General features: G+C 42.9%; 1 long non-coding RNA gene across 1 annotated transcript; it reads left to right on the top strand.

The window, feature by feature from the left end:
• The first annotated feature begins 181 nt into the window (after positions 1 to 181).
• LOC125173125 (uncharacterized) lies at positions 182 to 5,831 on the top strand. Its single transcript, XR_007154934.1, has 3 exons — positions 182 to 681; positions 2,734 to 3,591; positions 5,337 to 5,831. It is a non-coding gene; the product is annotated as an uncharacterized LOC125173125 (long non-coding RNA).
• Positions 5,832 to 6,491: the final 660 nt, after the last annotated feature.

Genomic DNA, 6,491 nt, shown 5'->3' on the forward strand with positions numbered 1-6,491 from the left:
AGTCTCTCCGCTCTGGTGGCCTCCCTCAGAGTGCGATGCAATTGGCCCAAGGCCTGCTTCCTACTTTGTGTTCCCAGTTGCAACCCCAGCTTCTCTTGCAGACAACCAGCTGGGCTTTCCCGGCTGCCCCTGCCCCCTCCCCACCCCCACCCCACCCCCCAAGGCAAGCCACACCCTCCTGGCTACTCTGCCTCTCTTCAGCTTTCAGCTTGGCACACATAGGGGCTGCCCAAGGAATTATGAACTTCTTGTTCTTGAGACTTTGGCAAAACTTCCTGCAATACTGACCTTTCCAAGTGCCTGCCCCGTAGATGCTCCTGGGCTTAGATTATTTTTGGTTCTGCCAACCACCTATACAGTACTAATTGCAATTTCCCTTCAACGTGCATTTTTTAACAATTGAGGACGCACTTATAGTTTCTAAATCCCTGGCCCAACAAAATTTACTGTCTCTGAAACCCAAATCCAGCCCCTTTCTTGGGGGGGGGGGGGCGGGCTGCCCAAAGATGCGTGTTAATCAAAGGTTTAGGCTCTGGGGTCAGAAAACTAAGTATGGTTCAAAATCCCTGTCCCACATTTACTAGTTATATAACGTTGGACTTACCACTGAACTTCTCAGGGCCTCACTTTCCTCAATTGTACGACCAGATCATTGTGAGGATCAAAAACAGTACCTGGAAGGTAACGGGAAGCTACTTAATAAGTTTGGTGTTTTAGTTTGGAGTGATGGAAATGTTTTGGAACTAGATAGAGGGAGTGATTGTATAACATTGTGAATGTACTAATTGCCACTGAATTGTTCACTTTAAAATGTTTAATTTTATATGATGTGAATTTCACCTTAAATCATTTTTAAAAAATGTAGCCTTTGTAGGCTCAGGAGCTAGACCACATGGTTTTGAATCCCAGCTCTATCGCTTAGAAGCTGTACTACTTTGGTCACATTAACAACAAAATAAACAGACCAGGAACAGTACATGGAGGTTGGTACACTAGGTAAATGTTCATTATTAGAAAGAAAAACTGTGTTTCTTATTAGGGAAATGCTGGTGGATTTGTAAACACAGCTTCATGTAAACACAGCATCCTTTCTACTCACATACATAACCCCACCCTGGGCTTTGGGCCTCTCTGTGTTCCGGTTCTGATCTCCAATGTATTACTTACCAGTTTTGTAATTGCCTATTTACACATTTTTCATCCATGAGACTATATAGCATTATGGAATAGAAGGACCATATCTTGGTTGTCTCTGTATCCTCGTTACCCAGTTCAGGGTGAATTGATCCATTCTTTCAACAGATCCTTACTGGGTATTCACTATGTACCAGGTTCTGGCTTAGGCACTAGGTGCGTAAAACTGATGTGAATCCTGAGCTCGTGAAGCCAAAAGTCTAGTAACAAAGATAGTCAAATAGCAAGGACTATGAATGATGAGACATACTGCAGGGATAGAGAACAATGTTGGGGTACAGGAGAAGGTAAGGGGAGTCACCTGGGTAGAGAAGGCCGAGGGACAATTTTCTGAGGAGGTGCCAAGATGTCAAGGTCAAGAAGAACTTAGCCATATGACTTAGCCAAGAATGTTCTGGGCAGAGGGAAAGCTGAACAGCCTGAAGTAGAATAGAGCTTGGCATGTTTAAGAATGAAGAAGAAGCTACTATAGTTGGAGCTTAGCAAGATGGAGGCAAGGAGAGAGGTCAGCCGGAGGTGGCTGGGGCCAGATGTATAGACCCTGGTATGGACATGGGTTTCTTTTTCCAAAGGACAATGTATGTAGTATAATGGGGAAGAGGCCATTGGCAGTTTTTAAGCAGACGAGTGTCAGGTTTGTATTTTTAAGATTTGTCTGGGTGCTATGAGGACAATAGACCGTAGGGGGGCAGCATAAATGCATAGAGCGGTGAGAAGGCTATTTCAGTCCTCCAGGTAAGAGGTGACCATTAAAATGTTACAGTGAGGGAGGGGTGCCTGGGTGGCTCAGTTGGTTAAGCGCCTGGTTTTGGCTCAGGTCATGGTCTCACGGTTTGTGGGTTCGAGTCTCCACATTGGGCTCTGCACTGACAGCGTGGAATCTGTGATTCTCTCCCTCTCCCTGCCCCTCCCCGGCCCCCTCCCCTGCTCACACACATACTCTCTCTCTCTCCAAATAAATAAGCTTTAAAAAATAAATCAAAATGTTGCAGTGAGAGAAGTGGACAGATAGATTCAGGACATGTTTTAGAGAGAGAGTCAACAGGATTTAGGGATGGATTGGATTTAGAAGGTGGAAAGGGAAAGGAAGAAATGTACCCAGCTATGTGGATAGTGGTATCATTTCCAGCAAAAAGGAAGATTAGAAAGACAGATTTCAGAAAACCAAGAGTTTTATTTTTGACATACAGGCACGCATCATTTTATTGAACTTGGCTCTATTGCACTTTGCAGAGATTGAATTTTTACAGGTTGAAAAGTTGGGGCAGCACCGCGTCAAGCAAGCCTGTCCGCACCATTTTTCCAACATTTGTTTACTTCTGGTCTCTGTGTCCCATTTTGGTAATTCTTGCAAGAGCTCGAGTCTTTTCACTATTATTATATTTGTTATGGTGATGTGTGATCGATGATCTTTGATGTTGTTATTGTAATTGTTTTGAGGTGTCACGAACCACGCTCATATAAGACAGCAAACTTGATTGAAAAATGTGTGTGTTCTGACTGCTCTATGAACCAGCTGCTTCCTCTCTTTCTCCTCAGGCTCTGCTATTCCCTGAGACACAGGAAACAATATTGGAACGAGGCCAATTTATAACCCTACAATGGCCTCTAAGTGTCCAAGTGAAAGGAAGAGCCAAATGTCTCTCGCTTTAAATCAAAAGCTAGAAATGATTGAGCTCAGTGAGGAAGGCTTGCCAACAGCTGAGATGGGCCGAAAGCTAGGCCTGTTGTGCCAGTTAGCCAAGTCGTGAATGCAAAGGAAAAGTTGTTGAAGGAAATTGAAAAGTGCTACTCCAGTGAGCACATGAGTAATAAGAAGGCAAAATAGCCTTATTGCGGATATGGAGAAAGTTTGAGTGGTCTGGAGAGGAGATCAAACCCACCGCGACATTCCCTTAAGCCAGAGCCTAATCCAGAGCAAGGCCCTGGCTCTCTTCATTTCTATGAAGGCTGAGAGAGGGGAGGAAGCTGCAGAAGGAAAGTCTGAAGCTGGTAAAGGTTGGTTTATGAGGTTTAGGGAAAGACGCCATCTCCATAGCATTGAAGTGCAAGGTGAGGCAGCAAGTGCTGATGTAGAAGCTGCAGCAAGCCTTCCAGAAGATCTAGCTATGGTAACTGATGAAGGTGGCTCCGCTGAACAACGGATTTTCAACGTAGATGAAACAGCCTCCTATTGGAAGAAGATGGCATCTAGGACTTTCATAGCTAGAGAGGACAAGTCAATGATCAGCTTTGAAGCTTCAAAGGACAGGCTGACTCTCTTGTTAGGGGCTAATGCAGCTGGTGACTTGAAGTTGAAGCCAATGCTCATTTTTGTTCCAAAAATCCTTAAAAACTATGCCAAATCTACTCTGCCTGTGCTCTATAAATGGAAAAACAAAGCCTGGATGAAAGCACGTAAGTTTACAATGTGGTTTACTGAATATAGATTTTTTAATGCTTATTTTTTAGAGAGAGAGAGAGCGAGAGAGTGACCACAAGTGGGGGAGGGGCAGAAAGAGAGGGAGACAGGGGATCCGAAGTGGGCTCTGTGGTGACAGCAGCGAGCCCGATGTAGGGCTTGAGTCCATAAGAACCCACAAACTAGGAGATCAGGACCTAAGCCAAGTTTGGACACTTAACTGACTGAGCCACCCAGCCACCCCTGTTTACTGAATATGTTAAGCCCACTGTTGAGACCTACTACTCAGAAAAAAGATTCCTTTCAAAATATTACTGTTCATTAACAATGTACCTGGTCACCCAAGAGCTCTGATGCAGATATACAATGAGATTCACGTTGTTTTGCTAATACACCATCCGTGCTGAAGCCCATGGATCAAGGAGTAATTTCAACTCTGAAGTGTTATTATTTAAGAAATACATTTCTCGAGGGGCGCCTGGGTGGCTCAGTTGGTTAGGCGTCCGACTTCAGCTCAGGTGATGATCTCACAGTTTGTGAGTTTGAGCCCTGTGTCGGGCTCTGTGCTGACAGCTCAGAGCCTGGAGCTTGTTTTGGATTCTGTGTCTCCCTCTCTCTCTCTGCCCCTCCCCCACTCGTGCTCTGTCTCTCTCTCAAAAATAAACTTAAAAACATTTTTTTATTAAATTAAAATTAAATGAGTAAATAAATTTTATTTATTTAATTTATAAATACATAAATAAGTAAAAATAAATAAACAAATAAACAAACAAATAAATAAAAATTTAAAAGACGTACATTTCTTGGGGAACTTGGGTGGCTCAGTCGGTTAAGCCTCTGACCCTTGGTTTTGGCTCATGTCACGATCTCACGGTTGGTGGGTTTGAGCCCTGCTTTGGGCTCTGTGCTGTAGAGCCTTGCTTGGGATCCTCTCTCTCCCTCTCTCTCAGCCTCTCTGTCTCGACCTCTCTCTCTCTCAAAAATAAATAAATAGACAAATAAATACATAAAAAACTTTTTTTAAGTTTATTTATTTTGAAAGAGAGCATGAGTGCAGAACGGGGGGAGAGAGGGAAGACAGGGGATCTAAAGCAGGCTCTGTACTGACAGCAGAGAGCCCAATGCTGGGCTTGAACATACAGACCATGAGATCATGACATGAGCTGAGGTCGGATGCTCAACTGACTGTGTCACCCAGGCGCTTCAAGAAATACATTTCTTAAGGCTATAGCTCCCCTAGAGAGTGATTCCTCTGGTGGATCTGGGAAAAGTACATTGAAAATCTTCGGGAAAGTATCCATTCACCGTTCTACATGCCATTCACAACATTAATGATTCACGGGAAGAAGTCAAAATACCAACGTTGATAGTTTAGAAAAAGTTGGTTCCCACCCTCATGGATGACTGTGAGGGGGTCAAGACTTCAATGGAAGAAGTACCTGCAGATGGGGTGGAAACAGCAGGAGAACCAGAATGAGAAGTGGAGCCTGAAGAGGGGACCGAATGGCTGTGATCCCATTGATACAACTTGAACAGATGAGGAATTGCTTCTTATGGATGAGCAAGGAGAGTGGTTTCTTGAGATGGAATCTCCTCCTCACGTGAAGACTGTCGAAATGACACAAAGGCTTTAGAACATTATATAAACTGAGCTGATAAAGCAGCAGCAAGGTTTGAGACGCTCGACTCCAATTTGAAAGAAGTTCTACTGGGGGTAACATGCTAGCAAATATCATTGCAGGTTCCAGAGAAATCATTTGTGAAAGGAAGAGGCAATCAATGCAGCAGACTTCATTGTCTTAGAAATTGCCACAGCCACCCTGACCTTCAGTACCCGCCATCCTGATCAGTCAGCAACTGTTAACATCAAGGTGAGACCATTTGTGACTCTATGGATGGACCAGGGGTATTGAGCTAAGAAAAATAAGTTAAGAGAAAGACAAATGTCATGTGATTTCACCTATATGTGGAATCTAAAAAGAAAACAAAACAAATGAACAAACAAAAAAGCAACAACAAAATCATAAACGCAGAGAACAAATTCGTGGTTGCCAGAGGGGAGGGGTTTGAGGGAATGGGCAAAATAGGTGAAGGGAATTAAGAGGTACAAACTTCCAGTTATAAATAAGTCAAGGGGTGAAAGATACAGCATAAGGAGTATAGTCAATAATATTGTAATAACATTATATGTTGACAGATGGTAACTACATTTATTGTAGTGAGCAGAGCATAATGTATAGAATTGTCAAATCATGTTGTACACCTGAAACTAATATAACATTGTCACGTATACTTCAATTAAAAAAAAGAAGTGAGAAGGGGTAAGTAACTATTGAAACAGAAGAAATTTAATAAATTGTAAGAAACTAAAACAAAAGTCAAGACCTTCCACCAGCAAAAAGATTACAACTCACTGCAACCTCAGACAATGGTTAGCATGTTTTATCAATAAAATATTTTTTAATGTTTATTTCTGAGAGAGAGACAGAGTGTGAGCAGGGGAGCGGCAGAGAGAGAGAGGGAGACACAGAATCTGAAGCAGGCTCCAGGCTCCGAGCTGTCAGCACAGAGCCCATTGCGGGGCTCAAACTCATGAACAGCAAGATCGTGACCTGAGTCGAAGTCTGACACTTACCTGACTAAGCCACCCAGGCGCCCCTCAATAAAATATTTGTATTAAGATATGTACATTGTATTTTTAGATACAATGCTATTGCACACTTAATAGACTACAGCATAGTGCAAATATAACTTTTACATGAACTAGGAAACCAAAAAATTCATTTGACTCAGTTTATTGTGATAGTCACTTTACTGTGGAGGTCTGGAATCAAACTGGCAATATCTCCAAGGTATTCCTGTATTAAGTTCTAGATGCCTGTGGGACATCCAGGAG

The sequence above is a fragment of the Prionailurus viverrinus genome, chromosome C1, assembly GCF_022837055.1.
Source record: "Prionailurus viverrinus isolate Anna chromosome C1, UM_Priviv_1.0, whole genome shotgun sequence".
Lineage (NCBI taxonomy): Eukaryota > Metazoa > Chordata > Mammalia > Carnivora > Felidae > Prionailurus > Prionailurus viverrinus.